Here is a 19,213-nt window from a genome sequence, read left to right on the forward strand (position 1 = left end):
GGCTAGGTGGTAGGGGGGCAATCACTCTCCCAAGATCTTATACTAATTTACACTCCCTCAAGCAATTTCTGAGAGTTCCCATTTCCCCAGTTCCTCCTCCAGTGCTTCCTGTATTCAGACTTTCAAATGTTTGCCCATCTGATAAGTGTGAAGAAGTATAATGGTACCTCACAGCAGTGTAATTTGCATGTCCCTGCCTCCCAGCTTCTTTGGCCATTAACCTCCAGATGGTGGTGAGCCATGGTCTAGTTGTTCTCATACTGATCGTGGGCTTCTCAGCAGCCTTTCACACTCTAGCAAGAGAGAGCATAGTGAATATTATGGGCAGCAGTCCTTCGCACATGGCTAACATTCTGACTCTTCCATCTCCCTTATCCCTGTGAACCCCAACTGTAAGATGGGGGTCACTGGGTCTACTCATGGAGCGGGCATTTAGCGTAGAAGTGCTTAAGGAATGGTAGATATTATTAAGATTTTGTTTGTGATGGCATGCCATGTTTATAGACAGCTTGATACGGAGGCAGATACACCTGGAGTTTGGCCTCGATGCTTTGGCAAGGCATATCACCTTTCCAAACAACAGTTTGCCATCTTTAGAAGGGAGATGATAATAAGTGGAAGGAGCAGGACAGGAGATGCGAGGATAGAAAAATCAAAGGAGCAGTAGGAAGCCGTAAAGAACGTAAAGGGCAAATATCTTTGTCACAAATCTGTTCCATGGCCTGGCCTGGAAAAAAGCATGACGCAGAGAGGTGACAGAGCCCCAAACCCTGACGGGCTGGGCTTTGGGGTGGGAGGCTGGTTGAGAGGAGCAGGGGCAGCACCCTCCTTCCCCATGCATTACTCCTCCCCTGCTGGACTAACGAGATGCCTCCTTCTCTGTGATCCAAGTCCTGAAGGTCTTATCATCAGGAAGAGGTTCTGTAGTCTAAGGTTCTTCCCATTTCCTTTATTTTTTTTTCACATTTCCTTTAAATATATGTTTCTAGACATTTGTTCCAACAGCTAAGGTAACAGTGGGTATCTGTGTGTGTGTAAGAGAGAGACAGAAAGACGGAGAGACTGAGAAAGCTGCACTTGCCAGGGAGTCTGGGGCTGTTCTGTCTCAGGATAGCTCCAAGAAAGCCTCTTCCCTCCAATCAAAATATATACATCCACACAGAATTCTGTTTTCCTGGCTCCCGCTTCCATTCACGGAGCCCAGGTAAAAAACCCCCAACCAGTGCGTGGCCAGCCTCTGAGGACGTGGGTCTCAGCTCTGGGGATTGTAAAAATCAGGCCAAGGCTAATTAGGAGCCACCTTGCTCAATGCTCAATCACCTGCGTGCTCGGCAGACTTCACAGACTCTCCAGAGCTTGCGGCTGCTGGTTAATTACATAGGACTCCAGCTCCAGGGCTGTAATTCAGTACCCACTGGGCAAGTGAAACCCTCTGCTTTGCACACGGCCCTAGAGGAAGGATGAGTAAGGCCAAAGTCAACAATTACCCACACTCATGGCCCCCAGCAGCAAAGTGGCTGGCCCGGGTTGGCTGGCAGCCCAGATTAGGGCTTTGGAGATGGGGCAAGAGGCTCACGTCTGTCCATCCATCTTTCCTTCGTTCTTCTTCCTACTTCCTTCCCTCCCTCCCTCCCTCCCTCCCTCCCTCCCTCCCATCAATCATTCAGCAAACATTCAGGGCCTACTGTGCACTAGGCTTCAGGTTAGCCCTCGGGATGGGGTAAGTGAGCCAGACACAGGGCCTGGTTATCAGGAACTTGCTTTTGCAGGGGCGATAAGTATGTCAATAGCTGTCAGAAAAAGAGAAGGCGAGCAGGACATAGGGCACACAAGTGCAGAGTGGCGCTTGAATGACCCTGACATTCAGTAGCTCCTTAGATTTTGTGCCCTGGGCGCCTCACTTGCCTTCTCTGGTCTCGGCCCTTCATTTCTCCCAGTCTAGGTAAGCTCTGAGCAACTCATGGAATGTGGGGGGGTTCACCCTGTGCAAGTTCACAGCCCCGGGGGTTCAGGGAGGTGTATCACAGGGGCTGCTGCAGATGGGATGCTAGGTCTCATCCCTCCTCTCTTCCCCTGTTTAAATGGGGCAGGGGCGCCGGGTGGCTCAGTTGGTTAAGCGTCTGCCTTCGGCTCAGGTCATGATCTCAGGGTCCTGGGATCAAGCCCTGCTTGGGCTCCTTGCTCGGGGGTTGGGGGGTGGTGGTGAGTCTGCTTGTATCTCTCCCTCTGCTTATGCTCTTTCTTTTTCTCTCAAATAAATAAATAAAATCTTTTTTTTTTAAATGGGGCAGCTGCTCTTTTTAAACTCTGTTTTGTCTTGTGCATCCCACCCACCTCCTCTCACATAATAATTGTATCTGGGGTGCAGGTGGTGTTGCCAATAGAAGCAGTGGGAAAACCATTATACCAGCCTTGCCTTCAAGGCTAGTGGACTTGCCCAAGGGAATGGTGGGTGCTTGCAGATCTGCACCTGAAATCTCAATGAGAACTCTGGCCCAATGACCGTCCTTGTTTTCTCTCTTTTTAAGATAATTATTTATATTCTGAATGATCTAAAAAACAGATAAGAATAGAAAGTCAAATATGGAAACTTCCAGTGTTAGCAAATATTAACATTAAGTCCTATTCATTTCAATGACTTAAAGAACAAAACAAAGAGAGTGGAAACCTCCCATGTAAACTTCCCATATCTTGTTCCGACCCCACCACCAGACCCGAGAACTAATTTCTCCAAGTGTTTACCATGCCCATGCATGCTTTTCTACTTTTACTACATATATATGTACCTATAAAAATTACATGGTCTTGTTTTACAAGTTTGTAAACCTCATATAAAATGGCATCATTCTCCATGGAGCCTTTTACAACTTTTTTTTTTTGCTCTTTTTGTCCAGTATTTTGAAATTTATGATTTATTTACAAGACTATTTCACAGTTCGATCCTTTTCCCTGTTGATGAGCATTTAGGCGTTTCCCCTTTTCCATTATTATGAACATTGCTGCGATGGATTGCCACATATATGTGCTAGATTGTGACATGTGCTAGAGTTTCTCTGGGGGTAAAGCTGGGAGCAGACTTGCTGGATGGAAGGTCATGTGCTTATTCTACCTTCCTAGATATTCTCAAATTGCTCACCAAAAGTTTACACTCCTATGACCAATGTCCTCCCTGAGTGTCCTTGTCCTTGTTAACACTTGATATTGTCAGACTTATTTTTCATCAGTCTGACAGGTAAGAAATGGCATTTCCTTGGTTACTGATTTACACTTCCCTAATTGCTACTGAGGCTGAGCAGACTATTATAAGATTTTTGGCTAGGGGCACCTAGGTGGCTCAGTCGTTGGGCGTCTGCCTTCGGCTCGGGTCATGATCCCAGGGTCCTGGGATCGAGCCCCGCATCGGACTCCCTGCTCGGTGGGAAGCCTGCTTCTCTGTCTCCCACTCCCCCTGCTTGTGTTCCCTGTCTAGCTGTCTCTCTATCTGTCAAATAAATAAATAAAATCTTTAAAAAAAAAAAAAAGATTTTTGGGGGACGCCTGGGTGGCTCAGTTGGTTAAGTGTCTGCCTTCGGCTCAGGTCATGATCCCGGGGTCCTGGGATCGAGTCCCGCATCGGGCTCCCTGCGCCGCGGGGAGCCTGCTTCTCCCTCTGCCTCTGTCTCTCATGAATAAATAGGTGGAATCTTTAAAAAAAAAAAAAAGATTTTTGGCTATTTGGGTCGCCTCTCCATGGTCCAGTATTCTTGCTAACACACTGCATTCCACGATAGCTCGGTGGGGCATCGCACTAACTGATCTGATGTTGGGACCAGTTTATATCACTTTCTCTGCCACACGGCCTGCATCTGTCTTTCCATGTCACTGGTTTTTAATAATTTCCCCACTCAGAGGGCTCAAAGTGACCTTGGGTGATGAAGAAGATGAACATTCTGGTATGTCCCCAGGAAGGACACTCAGGGTCTGGTGGGGAGTGGAGGGGCAGCCTGGAGCATCCTGAGCCTTTGATTTCTCTGCAGTCACTCAGCCCCCTGGGGGAATGGTCAAGTCGGCAGAATTCATTTTAGGCTTCTGCGCTTTATCCCCTTTGTTTAGAAACCCTTCCTTCCCATTGAAATGTATTTATAGTAAGGGGTTCTGGATTTGCCCTGTAATGCCTCTCAGAAATACCTGAAGAAAGAGGGAAGCAGAAGAACTGGAATTAACATAATTCTACAACGCCAGGGCTGTAAGGGCAATAATGTGGTCCAAACAACCTCTCCATCTCAAACCCATTTACAGATAGAGAGCCTGAGGCTCTGAGCGGGGAAGTGCCTCGCCTATCATCCACCCCCCCCCCCACACTCCCAGGTGCAGATCAGCTGGGTGAAGTGATACATTGAGGAAAAAAACCTCCCTGGGCTTTGGAAACCTCCTATTTGGACTATCAAGTGTGGCCATTCCTAGAACCACCTGCTCGGATGAAGCAACCGCTTAGGGCCTCACATGATGCCAGATGCCTCACCCAGGGGTACAAAGAAGGTTTTATGGTATAATTGGGGAGCCGAAATGCCGAGAAGAAAGACCACTGGCGGGCATCACAGAACCACGTGCCCGCGCGGTGAAATAAAGCAGGGTGTCTGTCCTGCGCATGCCTCTCCCCTCCCTGTCTTCTCTCACTCTGCATTCCTTCCCCTTCGTGTCCTTTCTCCTCCTCCTCTTCTCTCATTCCTCTCTGCCTTCACACATCTCACTTTTTCTCTTGTATTTTCTCTCTCCTAAGGCACAAAGACTGGCCTGGGACTCAGGGCAATGGAGTCCTCTAAATTCACTCGCTGGTGTCACTCACCCACAAGTGCACTTCTCTGCCGGGGCCTCAGTTTCCCCAAAATGCCGAGGAGGTGTCCATAGCTAGATCACCATTCGGTCCCTCCCCATTCTGTTCTGGGAATTGGTAAAGAGACAGCTGTTGGGAAGATGCCTGGCTCTATGATTTCTGGAGGGGCGACCCCCTCAGCCAAAGTCCCAGAAAAGCAGTTTGTATTTAAAGCATTGGGATCAAAGCCACTTTTTCCAGAAACTTCATTAATTGTTCACTGTCTGCAGGCACTTTTTGGCCATGCTTTTCCTCCAAAGAGATGGGTGGGAATATAGCAGATCAGGACCTGCAGTCCCTGCAGTGAGCTCTGCCAACAGTGGGCTCACCAGACCCCCAAAGCTTCTTCCAGTTCCACAGTCTTGGCGGGGTGGTGATGTCTGTGAACTTCTGTCTGAACAGGTGTCTCGGGGAGAGGGACCAAGCCTGCAACCATCCAGCCCCTTCCCCCCTGTCCGGATTCCGCTAATAACTCGGGACCATAGTGCACTATTCCATTTGTGGATTACTCCAGGATATACATGGTTCTCTGAAGATAATCAGATCATTCCCAATTAAAGTTATGGAGGAAAAAAACAAAGACAAGAGTTTGAGGGTTGTAGAGAAGAATAATTAGCCACCACAGTCATTTTCTGTGTGGTAGATGAGTTGATGACAGAGCTGGGCGCCTCCTCAGTGCTTGCAGGGTTACTGACCTCTTGTCTTCTTGCAGCTCAGGTCTGGGAAGTCCAGCGTGAGAACGGGAGGGGTGGTCACAACAGCCTGGCTGGGCACGAAAGCCTGTGCTAGAATTCTGGACCAGAAACAGGTCTGTGTGAGCCTCAGATGGACAAGGAGGGTGCCATTGCTTTGATTCCATCCATCTCGCTCTCTCTCGCTCTCGCTCTTTCTCACTGGCCTGGGGCAGGCCATTTGACCTCCATGTCCCTGCCAGTAAAATAGGGATAATAACACACCCCTCTAAGGCTGCCTCTTACAAATAATTGGCCAGTTTTTGCAGGGCACTTTGAAGAAAATTGCTGTGAAGATGTTCTGCTGGCCCTGGAATTTTCCTTGGTGCAAATATCAAACAGACAAGGATGGCCAATGTTCTGATTCTGGCACTCTCAGCCGAACCATTTTCCCCAATTCAGTTGGAAGAGAGGAAGACGGGGGAGGGGCTGTAATCACAGCCTGGGCCTGCCTGGAATATTAAAGACACAATCCTGCCTTTGATGCCTGCCTGCAACGCTTGTTAATTTTAATAGGAAGCGAGCAGAGGCGGGAAGTTTCTGCCTGGCACAGGAAAACAGGCCGAGGCCAAAGAGGATTAGTGTCAACTCAGTTTGGATCTTATGTGGCTTTGAAGTCCTTGGCCCAGTGCTGGACAGAGTTAAAGGACAACTCCTAGATGTCAGCAGGGTGGGAGGCAGGGGGCTGGGGAAAGTGCAGACCTAACGGCCCCTCAGTTCCCAGCTCAGCCAGGAACAGACAGCCTCTGTCTCATTTTGGGAAACACCTTGGAGTCAACAATCTCTCAAGCTGTTGAATTTCTGGGGAAGCTTCAAATAGGGGTCTCCGACTAAAGTGCCTGCAGGGACTAGGCAGTTAACTCACAAGAGCAAAGTAAGCTGACTGTGCGTAACAGGGAGTGATGGGGACTGTGGCAAACACAGTAAGCTTCAGCGGAATATTGAGATTGGGGAATTAGGGTTTAATTTTGTCAGTTCTTTTCTAGGGGATTTATAGGAGAAATGTGTTGCATTTTATAGGAGATGCTGGAAGTCTGAATTGTGTGTGTGTGTGAACGATTCCAATTTTTAACCATTGACCAAAGTTGTTTATTATTTTTAAATACCCTCCTCTTGAAAAAACACACTCATAAGCCAGAGCAGCCCATGGGGCCCTGTTTTGTGACCTCTGTCTTGGAACTCTAAAGCTCTGGGGGTGCAAAAGTGCTTAAAATTCACCGAGGCCTTTGGTTACTATTTTTTAGAGACTTCAGACCAGTGCTTGGTTGAGGTAATCAGAATTACCCAGTGAGACCTTTTAAAAAACACAATTTGGGGGGGGTATTCTGATGCAGTGAACTTGGAGTGGGAGTTCGAGAGGGTCTCATATTTTTTTAACTCCTCAGATGATTCTGGTGTGTAGCCAGTTTGGGAAAACGGTGCCCTCATCAGTTCCTCTCAATGACTCTCAATCTTTTTTGAGTCATAAACCCTTTTGAGAGCTAAAAAACTTATCAACATTTTGCATAATGAAAAAGAAGATGCTCATCCAGAAAAAATTTTGCATACAATGTCAGAGGGTCTGAGCACTCTCCTATTCACAACCATCAAGTGAAAAACCTCAGCAGTACTTGATGCTAGAATCCCATGTACAAGAGTCATAAAAATGGCTTCCAAGGTCTCACTTGTATTCCTCCAGTGACAGGGAACTCATTACCTCTGGTGACAGCCTATTCCTTTTATGGGAGCATTACCAGTAGTTTTGTGGGTTCTTTTGTTTGTTTAGTTCTTGTGGGTTTTTTTTTTTTTAAAGATTTTATTTATTTATTTGAGAGAGAGAGCAAACACAAGTTGGGGGAGGGGCAGAAGGACAAGCAGACTCCCTGCTGAGTGGGTAGCCTGACGTGGGGCTTGATCCCGGGACCCTGAGATCATGACCTGAGCTGAAGTCAGATGCTTAACTGACTGAGCCCCCCAGGCGCCCCTGAAACTTTCTTAAACCCGTTTTTATTCTTGGCTCATCCTATGTCTTGGGGTAGAAGAAATCACAAGGTCCTTTGCATAAAGTAGGTTGAGGGAGGTGGCTTTTCTTTGCCTTAAACTCTTTTAAACTTCAAGGGAGACTCTCCTTTTCCTCATAGTTGAGGTTGGATGTCCATCATCCCTCCCTCTCTGCATCCACTTTGGGACTTTATAGATTTAATTCAAGCCAGGCCTCTTTTTCTGCACCTGGAAGAAACCTCATTTTGTACTCTGTAGTCTTGCTGTCTCTTTGATGGCTTTAGTCACCTGTCCTTGCCTGACACATGTATCTGGGTTTGAATGCAAACACCCCGAAGCATTCTCACTACCTTTTATCCCAGGACTTCTGGAAAAGGGAGCACATGTGCCTGCAGACATGGGCCTGAGTGAATGCCACAAGGAAGCTGGGAAAACGGCATCTTATCAGCCCTGCAGGAAGATAGCAATGACTGGCCACTTTCCATTGAATGGACATCCAGTGGGCCTGGCAGGGTCCCACTCATGCATTCATTCACACATCCATGCCACAAATATTTACCAAGTTCCCAAGGGGCGCCAGGTTTTGGGCTGCATGCTGCAGACAGAGCAACCAATAACACCAAGCAAGTTGGTGCCCTCTAAGAGTTTGTATTTTAATAGGGGAGATAGAAGACTAGCAAGTAAGCACACCCATGAATAATTACGAGGTGTGATGTGGCACGTGAGATAACTCTAGATATATTAAAGGAAACCCAATTCAGACAGAGGAGGTGATCCTTCCACTGAGAGTTGTTGGGGAAGGGTGTTCCAGGCTGACAGAACAGCATATGCAAGGGTCCTGTGGCTGAAAAGAGTTTGGTTTTTACAAGAAACCCAAAAAAGGCCAATGCAGCTAGAGACAGTAACTAAGGGGGAAGAGATAGTTCAAGAGCTTTGATTCAAATGCCAAGAAGGTTCAGCAGGTTTCATGAATGAGTGAAGGAAGCTAGGTCAGAGACAAGAGGTGAACGCTGTGATCTGTGGCAAGGTGGCACACGTGTGCCCCGTGTAAATAAAGGAGGGAGCCACCGTTCAGCTCCAGCTAGCCTCACACCTGTGGTGCTGGCACCTGTGGGTCCAGTGTTGCCAGGCCTTCTGATCTTTCAAGAGAATCCTCAAACTTCCATTTTTCTACAAAATCTTCTATTAAAAAAAAAAAAGAAAGAAAACTGAGAAGAAAAAAAAAACATCACACATTTGAGGGCCAAATGCGGCCTGCCTGGGTGCTGCCTTGTTATAACCTCTGGGCTGGGTAAATCCACAGCAGAGAATTAAAGAATTGTAGAGCAGGGAGTGTCCCCTCACTCATATAGGTAAACTGAGGCTCAAAGTACTCTCAGCTTCTAGCTCTTGCTCTGCTGGGTAGTTTCCTGAGAACACGAGCAGCCCTTCAGGCTCATTTCCTCTTTGGGGCCCAGGTAAGAACTTAACCATGGGGCTCAGTTTCCTAATTTGCACACAGGAACGTTGAGGCCAAGTTTGGCGGCTGCCTGGGGCCACAGCGTGTGGGGGTAATTAGGGTTTGTAAACAACTTTGAAGCTTCTAAGAGTAAGTACCCAGCAAAGTTCAGAAGGGGATTTCTTTCTTTCTTTTTTTTTTTTTTTAGGATTTTATTTATTTATTTGACAGAGAGAGAGACAGCGAGAGAGGGAACACAAGCAGGGGGAGTGGGAGAGGGAGAAGCAGGCTCCCCGCAGAGTGGGGAGCCCAATGTGGGATTTGATCCCAGGACCCTGGGATCATGACCTGAGCCAAAGGCAGTCGCTTAACCGACTGAGCCACCCAGGCGCCCCAGAAGGGGATTTCAAAGGGCTTGTTTCTTCAAGTGCCACCACTGTATCTGTCCCAACCTCTCCCCATCTCCAGGGGGCTTTACCCAGATGGGAAATGAACAAGAGGCTGCCCTCTGCTGCGGGATTCCAGAAAGCCCCTCCGTACATTTACGTCTCCCCATTTACGTCAACCTGTCCTTTCCTTCCCTCCTTTCTGTTCCCCTTTTCTTCCTTCGCAAACACGCCGTGAGCCCTTCCAGGTGCCCGTCACAGTAAGTCACAGCGCCGGCTCTAGGCATGCAGACTGGTGGCTCCTGCAGCCCAGGGAGTCAGAATCACACGTGCAGCACATGTAACAAGACAGAACCTTTGGAGAGAGGGTCATAGGAGCAAATAACCTATCTGGGGGTTCAGGCCCCCTCAGCACCCCCCTCCCATCCTAAATAAGTGAATACTTCACCTGAAACCTGTAGTTGAGCAGGAGTTAGCCAGAGTGAAAAGGAGAGTGGGGGGAGATAGTCTAGGTAGAAGGAGCTTCCACGATCAGGGGCTGGAGGAGGTATATAAGGGAGCTCTAAGTGTTCACACACCTGAGAGATGCCCACTGGCAGGGGCCTCGGAGCTGTCAGAGGGGGCAGGGTGGGAGAAGAATTCCTGTCCCCCCAAATGTCCTTCTAGCTAGACTAAGAATTAAATTGACTTAGGTTAATAAAAAATTACATTTAATAGCGTAGGGCTGGGGGAATCCACACACACGTGGAAATTCCAAAGACAGTCCGGCAAAATGAAGCATGTGTGTCATCCTGAACTGAGGGAGAAGTGGGTAGGGGCCTGGGACTTCAGAGCGAAGGAATGCACTTTATGGGGCCATAAGAAGAAAAGCAGATGTTCAGTAATTAGATGGTTACCCTGCCATACAGATGTCACTCAGATAAAATTTAGCTCTGGTAATAACCCTTATGCTGTAAAAGACCCCCAATTCAGATTCTTCTAGGTAATTGGAGGAGGGGCAGAGTTTCTCTTGAGCCCGCAGGGTCTTGATCGCCTTCAGCTCAAATATTCTTCATGCCAAAGTAGCCCATCTCAGGATGACCTGTCCTCACCCCCTAACACAGCCCCAGGCTGAGTGGTGGATGCGAGGCAAGGAAGCGGATAGGAGCCTGCTCACAGGGGCCCTCAGAGTGAGCGCAAGGATTGAATGACTGATTGATTTTACTTTTTAACTGTTTACCCTGAAGGTAATAGCGTAATAAGTTTCTGAATGTCAACCCGAAAGGGTACGTTAGGATTTTTTGATTGCGTTTTTTTTAGAACTCAGTGGTTATTTCCCTAGGTTGATCTTCTTAAAGGAAAAGCCTGGCAAATGAATCCCTTCTAATTCTGTTCTTCTGTGATCTTCAAATCCCCTTTCTGCACATTTTCTGTGTCCCAAGACACCACTACATTACCCGTGCAGTGGGTACTATTGTAAATCCATATTTGCGAGGAGAACACTGGCCCCGAGAGGTCATCTGCTAAGGTCACCCAGCCAGGAAGGGGCAGAGTGGGGATCTGAATCCTAGTCTATTTGTTTCCAAACCCTGGGCTCTGTCTACAAGAAGGGCATGATCAAGATAATGACCGACAGCCCGGTGATGACTCACCATCAGCCAGGTCCCATGGTAGAAAAAGCCCCTATCTGTAGAAATCTCCCTGCAAGTGTTGGATGGAGAAAAAAAAAATCCCATCTCTAACAGCAACCTCTGCGCGGAGGTGGTTCCAGGGGCAGCTTGGAGAAGCAGCAGGTCCTCTCTGCCTGTGCTTGCATACTAATGAGGCAGGGACGCCAGTGGCTAATTAACGAGGGCCTGACCTCCAGGGTTCTCAGGATGCCAGCTTTTGTCCAAGTCTTTTCTCCTTCAGAGAACACTGAGCTTGTTCCTAGACCGGATGCAGCACAAAAGGGCCTTTCAGGGCCTCCTCTGAATGAAGCGTTCTGTTCCCACCACAGCTTTTTAAAGACTTGGGGAGAAAACAGCAACCCAGAGGGACTAAGAAGTTCTGTTTTTCAAAGATGGGCAGGAGGCACGCTGCAAAGTCCCAGGACAGCCTTGCCCTGGGCCGGGCACCGGCTGCTGGCGGCTCAGAGAGGGGGCAGAGGTGCTGGCCTGGGCCTGAGCTGAGTCACGTTCCCAGCTCCCATGGTAAATTATCGCCCTTGGTTTACAGCTAGTAAACCCAAAAGGAGACTGGAGTCACTGGGATGGCTCTGGTCCAGATGCACCAGGAGATGCAGATCCTATTCTTTTCAGTCCCCAGAGGGGTCCAAAGAGGGCTCAGCCTGGGATTAATGCCATGGGTTTCTCTGTAGGAAGGCTAGGTCTGTGGTAGAGGATTTAGACCACTCATCTACATGCAGAGAGAGATGACAGAATAATACAAATGGCTTTTAGAGCAAGTGATAAGATACTCATTTATGCTTATAATAATAGAAGTGCAAATTAAAACTACAACCAGATATCATTTAAAAAAAGTCTATCTGATTGGCAGAGATGCGAAAATGTGAAGTATGTGTGTGCAGAGGCAGCGAGGAGCTAGGCATGCGCAGCCTGCGGGCCAACCACAGTCGCATCCACAATGGGGAAGGCATGTGGACTTGCACGCAGCACCTCCACTTGTGGGAAATTATTCTATATATTTATTTACACATTGTGCATGAAGAAGTGGGTGCAATTCATTGTAATTTTGCTTATAAAAGATTGGAAAAGGACTGTGTATGACAATAGGGACTGGTTCAAAGAATTATGACACATCAATGCAATGGAATTCTAGGCAGCCCTTAAAAACATGAGGTAGCCCCATATGTCCCCATATGGAAGGATCATGAAGAGATGTAGTGTTAACTGAGGAAAAGCAAGGTGCAGAATGGTGTGCATAGCAAGGATGTCATCATTTGTGGTGGGAAAGTGGGAAGAGGCTACCTAGATATCCACATTTGTATACAGACAGAATACATCTGCAAGGGGAGGCAAAAAACACATAATGGTGGTGGTTACTTCTGAGAGGGGGGCTGAGGAGCTGAAGGTCTGCTCGGCCCGGAGGCAGACTTACACTGGAGGCTTGTCTATAGCATTTGAATTAGTTTTACCTTAGGGGCGCCTGGCTGGCTCAGTTGGTAGAACACGTGCGTCTTGATCTCAGGGTTGTGAGTTTGAGCCCCATGTTAGGTGTAGAGATGACTATAAAAAAAAAAAGGGTGAATTACTTCTACCGTACTACTTTTTCAAAAGAAAGGAAGGAAAGGAGGGAGGGAGGGAGGAAGGAAGAGAGGGACAGAGGGAGGGAGGAAAGAGAGAGAGAGAGGGAGGAAGGAAAGGAAGAAACAAAGAAAAGTGTAGATAGGCAAAAAGAAAAAAATGCTCAGTGGCAATCCCACAACACTAGTAAGATTTTGGCTTATATCTTTCTGTCGTTTTTTAATTAATTTCAAAGTTAAAGAAAATTTACAAGAATAATACAAAGAACTCACATATACCTTTTACTCGGATCTGCATGTTGTCACATTTACCTCTCTCTCTCTATATATAAATATATATTTATTTTTTTAAAGATTTTATTTATTTATTCGTCAGAGAAAGAGAGCGCGCGCACAAGCAGGGGGAGCAGCAGCAGGAGAGGGAGAAGCAAGTCCTCTGCTGAGCAGGGAGCCCGATGCGGGGCTCAATCCCAGGACCCTGGGATCATGACCTGAGCCGAAGGCAGACGCTTAACTGACTGAGCCACCCAGGCGCCCTTACACATGCATTTTTAAAACACAGTAATTGGGGCGCCTGGGTGGCTCAGTTGGTTGAGCGACTGCCTTCGGCTCAGGTCATGATCCTGGAGTCCCGGGATCGAGTCCCGCATCCGGCTCCCTGCTCAGCAGGGAGTCTGCTTCTCCCTCTGACCCTCCCCCCTCTCATGCTGTCTTTCATTCTCTCTCTCTCAAATAAATAAATAAAATCTTTAAAAAAATAAAAAAAATAAAACACAGAAATTAAATTACATTCAACAAGCTACTTTGTAACCTTTGTCCCTCCCCAATGATATGCTGTGACCATCTTTATTTTAAAATTTTAGTTTTATTTATTTTTGAAGAGATAATACAGTCAGATGGTTCAAAATTCAAAGGGAACAAAAGGGGAGGCAGTGAAAAGTCTGTCTCCCTCCCCTGTGCCAGCCCTGCAGTTCTCCTTCTCTAAGGCAACAACTATTCCCTGGCTTTGTGTCTCCTTCTGCTCTTTTATATACACGTCTGATGAGAGACCAGTGAGGCCAGCATGTGGTGACCATCTTAATGAGCAGTATGTGGAGGGCTCCCCACTGACATCGTTGTTTTAGGAGGGTGGCCAGAGGCCTGCAGCTTCCCAGGATCTTTTAAGAGGCTCCCCCCCCTTTTTTTTTTTTTTTAAAGATTTTATCTATTTATTTGAGAGAGAGCAAGTGCCCATAAGGGTCGGGGGTGGGGCGCAGAGGGAGAGGGAGAAGCAGGCTTCCCACTGAGCAGGGAGCCCGATGCAGGGCTTGATCCCAGGGTCCTGGGATCGTGACCTGAGCTGAAGGCAGACGCTTAACCGACTGAGCCACCCAGGTGCCCTTAAGAGATTCCTTTTGATCCTTCTAGAAATAGCCAGGTTTCTCCTGGAACCCAGCCTGATGGATGAGCTCAACCTCCTCGCTCAGGGCTCCTCTGCCCCAGGAACTCCTGCCCTGCTGAGACATTGTCACCACCACAATCCTCGCCCTAAACAGTGTTGTCCTGCCTCACTGCCTGCAACTGTGGGAACAGGCCCTTTATATGCACAATGTCATCTTCAAAGTGCTTTTAGCTTGTTAATTGGCCACGATTCACATTAAGATGACTAAAGATCCCACACATGCCCAACAGGGGAGGGCTGATGTCACTGGCCTTGGGAACACCTTGCTGGCAACTCACTGTGGAAAGCCACCCCACCCCCCAGCCCCCGCCACCGGCTCTGACTGATAGCTGATCCTGGGAGAGGATCCCAGCTTCCCCACTTTAATGTCATCTCTGGGAGCCTCAATTATTTTGATCAGAGAAATGGGGGTGATAACGTTGTCAGGAGCACTCATCACACAGAGTGGCTGGTGCGGGGTAGCTGTTCCATAAATGTTGGTTTCCTTCACGCTCAGAAGTTACTTCCTCCACAGGGCATTTCTTGTCATCTTTCTTCTAACCTCCAGAACATCCCATATGTTCCTCTTTTAACCCTGATTGGTCCATTCTCTGCCTTGTATTACGGTGAATTGTGCCCCTGCTGCAGCTGTTAAGTCATCGAGCACGGGGCTTACGTGTAAGGCATCCTCACACCTCTCTCGGTAGGAAGCCCGGGACCCACTGTCAAATTCAGTAAACGTGTGCGTGACTGAGAGGCAGCACCAACACTGTACAAGGGCAAAGGGCCCCAGAGCCCCACTCCGTGGGCGCAGCCCAGGTCCCGTCATTCACTAGCTATGGGATCTTAGGTGAGCTACTTACCTCTTCATGCCTGGGAGTCCTGATCTGTAAAAGGGGAATAATTAATAATAGCGCCGACATCAAAAACTTGTTGCAAAGAGTAAATAAGTTAATGTGCACAGAATAGCAGCTGCCACATGGTAAGAGCTTTATAGCTCTTGGCTATTGTTAGACTAGCATCCAGCAAAGGCCCCTTCTCCTGGTGTGGCCTCCGTACATGTTTGTTAAGCTGGACTGAGAAGACTGTACCCCCATCCTGTCCTCACGAACACACACACTTGGCCGATTTTCTGAAATGCTACCATTCCTAGTTCATTCTTTGGAGTTCAGGTATTCTACCTTATTAAAATGCAAATGTTGATTTCAAATGTTAGTCCGACACTTTCTATGTGAAAGGCTTTGTACAGGAATACCACTCTGTGGCCTTAAAGTGGGAGGAGAGGACTTACTTATGCCATCACAGACCATCTTCAGAAGGAGATCCAGGAAACTGGTCTCAGGAGGGTCTCTAGGGAGGGGATCCTATGGCAAGGACTGGGGTGGGAGGGGGACTTCCTTTTCAATGTATATTCTTTAAAAATATATTCTTTTGTACCATGGTAAAATATACATGACTTAAATGTTACCTTTTTTTTTTTAAGATTTTATTTATTTGAGAGAGAATGAGCAGGATGAGGAACAGAGAGAGAGCGAGAAGCAGACTCCCTGCTGAGCAGGGAGCCCGATGCGGGACTTGATCCCAGGACCCTGGGATCATGACCTAAGCCGAAGGCAGACGCTTAACCGACTGAGCCACTCAGGCGCCCTAAATGTTACCTTTTTAACCATTTTTAACTATACAATTCAGTAGCACTAAGCACATTATCAGTGTTAACTAGCCATCACCACTATGTCCGGAACTTTTTTCTCATCCCATACAGAAATTATATTCATTAAACGATAACTCCCCATTCTGCCTCCTCCACACCCCCCAGCCCTGGTAACCTCTATTCTACTCTATGTATTTGCCTATTTTTGTACCTCATGTAAGTGGAACCATACAATATTTGTTCTTTTGTGTCTGCCTTACTTCACTTGGCTTAATATCTTCAAGGTTCCTCCATGTTGAAGCATGGAGGCAGTCCTTTTCAGGCCTGAATATTATTCCATGGTATGAATCTTATTGATTTATCCATTCATCTGTTTGATTTATCCATTCATCTGTTGATAGCTACTTGGGTTGTTACCACTTTTTGGCTACCGTGAGTAATGCTGTATGAACACTGTTGGACAAATACCTGTTTGAGTCCCTGTCTTCAATTCCTTTGGGTATATCCCCATAAGTGGAATTTCTGGATCATGTGGTAATTCTATATTTCATGTTTTGAGGAATCATCCTATTGCTTTCCACAGCGGTGGCACCATTTTGCATTCCCACCAACAGGGCACGAAGGTTCCCATTTCTTCACATCTTTGTTATATATTCTTTTATATATTTTAATTTGATAGGGTATCAAAGCATTACTGCTTCAATAATACATTAAATATTCCGAGAAGCCAGCGTTCCAAAGAGGTGAGGGTGCATGAGTGGACAAGACAGCAATGATGAAACAGGCAGCAGCCCTCTATTCAGCGGGAATGCATGATGGAGAATCCAGATTGTTGAATTCAAATATCGGTTCTGCGTTATATTGGCTGCATTGTCACACCCCCTCTTTAGGACATGGTTTTCTCAGAGGTCAGATGAAGTGTTACATGAGGCCCTCCTGAGTTCCCTTCCTGCCGTATCTGCCAAGGAGCCCACACAGAGAGGTCATAAGAGAAGTGTGGACAATGTGCCCCTCCAGGTTAGATTCCCGGTTTACATCTCCCACCTCCCTTGCCTGCTGGCTTCCACTGGCTTAGGTGATGCAGGAGACTGGGGGGGGGAGGAGAGCATGGTGGGGGTCTTCAGCGCTCAGCTCCCTCCTTGCGCTGCCACCTCGGTGAAAGCAGCTCCAGCCAGGTTCCCCTTCACTGGGCTCCTGAAACACGGTTCCTTACCCTGGGGAAGGGTTAGGAGTGGTGCGTTCGTTTCCCAGGGCTGCCATTACAACGAACCATAGACTGGGTGGCTTAAACAACAGAAATTTATTCTCTCACAGTTCTGGAAGCTAGTGGTCTGACATCAAGGTCTCTGTAGGATTGATTCCTTCTGGGGGCCATGAGAGGGAATCTGGTCCATGCTCTTCCCTTCTTCCTGGGGTTTGTTGGCCATCTTTGGCTTGTAGAAGCATGTCCCTGATCTCTGCCTTCATCTTCACGTGGCATTCTCTCTGTGTGAGTCTGTATCCAAATTTCCCCCTTTTATAAGGAAATCAGCTGTGTGGATGATGATCCCATAATGACCTCTCTTAAACTTGATGATCTCTGCAAAGACCCTCTCCAAATAAGGTCACATTATGAGGTTCTGGGGGTGAGGACTCCAACATACCTTTTTTGGGGGAGGAGGGACACAATTCAGTCCATAGTGGGTGGTCACAGCTTCCACTGCTGCTCCCTGACCCTGTGTTGGTTTCCCAAGTCCTGCCCACACCTCTGTAAATAGTTCCTTGGTTCAGTTTCTCACAATCCTGGTTGAGAACGTGCCTCTGTGTCCTGTAGGGACCCGTCAAGCCTTAGCATCTTGGCCAGTTTGTTTTTGTCTGGTCTTAAAAAAAAAAAAGAAAAAAAAAGCCCTGATCTTTGCTTCCTGCTGTCGCTTCTGGAGAATTCGGCAGGTGAGGGGAAGGGCTTCTGTGTTCGTTTTGGGGGGGGGGGGCGTTCAAAATAGATCACATCTGCAGTCTCCTCAAGCAAGAAGTCATAGTAAAGTGTGCCCACACATTCCAAGAAAGTCTTGAAGGGTCCACCTAGGGGTGTTCAGCATAAAGAAGCTACGGAGGGATGAGGATCTATCTTCAAATACCTGAAGAGCCGACAAGGGGAAGAGTCATGAAGTCAATCTATTTCTACAGAGAGACTGATATGTGGCTCAGTATAGTATCACGAGTAAGAGATTACTTATGTAAGTTTATATAAAAGATATATATATATAATATAAACAGATTTATGTAAATAATATAAAGTAAGTAAGAGATTTCTGAGAATCGTGTGAATTGTGGGCATCCCAGTCACGGGAAGTATTCAAACAGGGGCTAGATGGTCAGAAGCCGGGGCTGGTGATCTCTCCCCTTTCATACTGGCAAATGCCATGATTGTAGAAACGGGATTGCAATTTCTTTAGCCTGCTCTGCCCCCTGAAGATATGAAGCTCACATCTCCAAAGCTGCACAGTGCTTTCAGATGTAAGAATTTATACCAAGGTAGAAAAACTCAAACTTCCAGAGCAGGTGCCCCAGCCATTGGCTTCCCACCCAAATGGGTAATTACTAAAGCTGAGTCAAGCCTCAGCCAGCGTCTGATGCTGCCCACACCCAGGTATGGCTCCAGGGGGCTATAAAGAGCACACTACTTGGAAACTGGAACAGACTCCAGTGATCAGCTTTGATCTGCACCCTGTTGGCAGGCTGGGCTGGGAGCCGGTTTCTCTGCTCCTTGGGTGCTGGGCTAACCTCTTGGGTTACCTGTTGGGTTCTGTGGCCTCCTTTAATTTCAAAATCATTCGAAGGCTCCCAGTCCTTGTTGCCCTGGCAGAGAAGCTTGTCGCTGTCAGCACACCTCTGGTTACGCCTTTTTTTTTTTTTTTTTTTTTAATTTATTTATTTATTTGTCAGAGAGAGAGAGAGCACAAGCAGGGGGAGCAGCAGGCAGGGCAGGCAAAGGGAGAAGCAGACTCCCCGCTGAGCAAGGAGCCTGACGCAGGACCCGATCCCAGGACCAAGCCGAAGGCAGATGCCCAACTGACCGAGCTACCCAGGTGTCCCCTGGTTACGCCTTCTGATGACCACCATTTACCACCATGGGCTTGGCAGGTGTTGATGGAAGCAGGAGGAGTTTTTCATTAGTCATGAGTAGATTTGTAGATTAAAAAGAAAAAAGTCACAATTTACGTAAGTTACATAGGTATTTCAGAATCAGAAGCTGATCCTTCAAGCCAGAGAAGGTTGGAAAGAACATCAAGAAAAATTAATCGAAATGTATTTCTTTGAGTGAATTGTTTGGCAAGGCTATTATATTTGAATCATGCTAGACCAAATCTTTTCTTTATTTTCCTAAAGAGTCTTCAAATATAACTTACTGAATAGGACTTTATATAACTGAAAGTGTGATGCACAGCATTGCTTTATTGTTGTTATAAAAAAAAAAAAGGCCTACTCCTCATCTGTGTGCAAATGGTAATCAATTCCCCATAGCTTCCCTTCTCTCTGGGAGTCTCTGGCT

The 19,213-nt window shown here is 47.2% G+C and overlaps 1 protein-coding gene across 17 annotated transcripts in view; it reads right to left on the reverse strand.

The window, feature by feature from the left end:
* The window catches only part of LOC123855447 (metallothionein-4), a 34,854-nt gene that overhangs the window by 8,037 nt on the left and 7,604 nt on the right, over positions 1 to 19,213 (reverse strand). For 6 of the 17 annotated variants that reach the window (XR_008507316.2, XR_010408158.1, XR_010408155.1 and 3 more), the window contains exons 4-5: positions 12,503 to 12,593; positions 168 to 293 (exon numbers count right to left, since the gene is read on the reverse strand). The exons of 1 other annotated variant lie outside the window; for it this stretch is intronic. The gene's annotated coding sequence lies outside the window, so the exon portion shown is untranslated. Of the gene's footprint in view, positions 1 to 167; positions 294 to 1,320; positions 1,450 to 2,470; positions 5,646 to 7,913; positions 8,014 to 9,567; positions 9,743 to 12,502; positions 12,594 to 19,213 lie in introns of all 17 variants that reach the window. 10 more of the 17 variants (XR_010408157.1, XR_010408153.1, XR_010408150.1 and 7 more) reach the window with 9 other exon arrangements.

The sequence above is a fragment of the Mirounga angustirostris genome, unplaced genomic scaffold (assembly GCF_029215605.1).
Source record: "Mirounga angustirostris isolate CCGP_5_RB_7025 unplaced genomic scaffold, mMirAng1.0.hap1 SCAF_16, whole genome shotgun sequence".
NCBI classification, from domain to species: Eukaryota; Metazoa; Chordata; class Mammalia; order Carnivora; family Phocidae; genus Mirounga; species Mirounga angustirostris.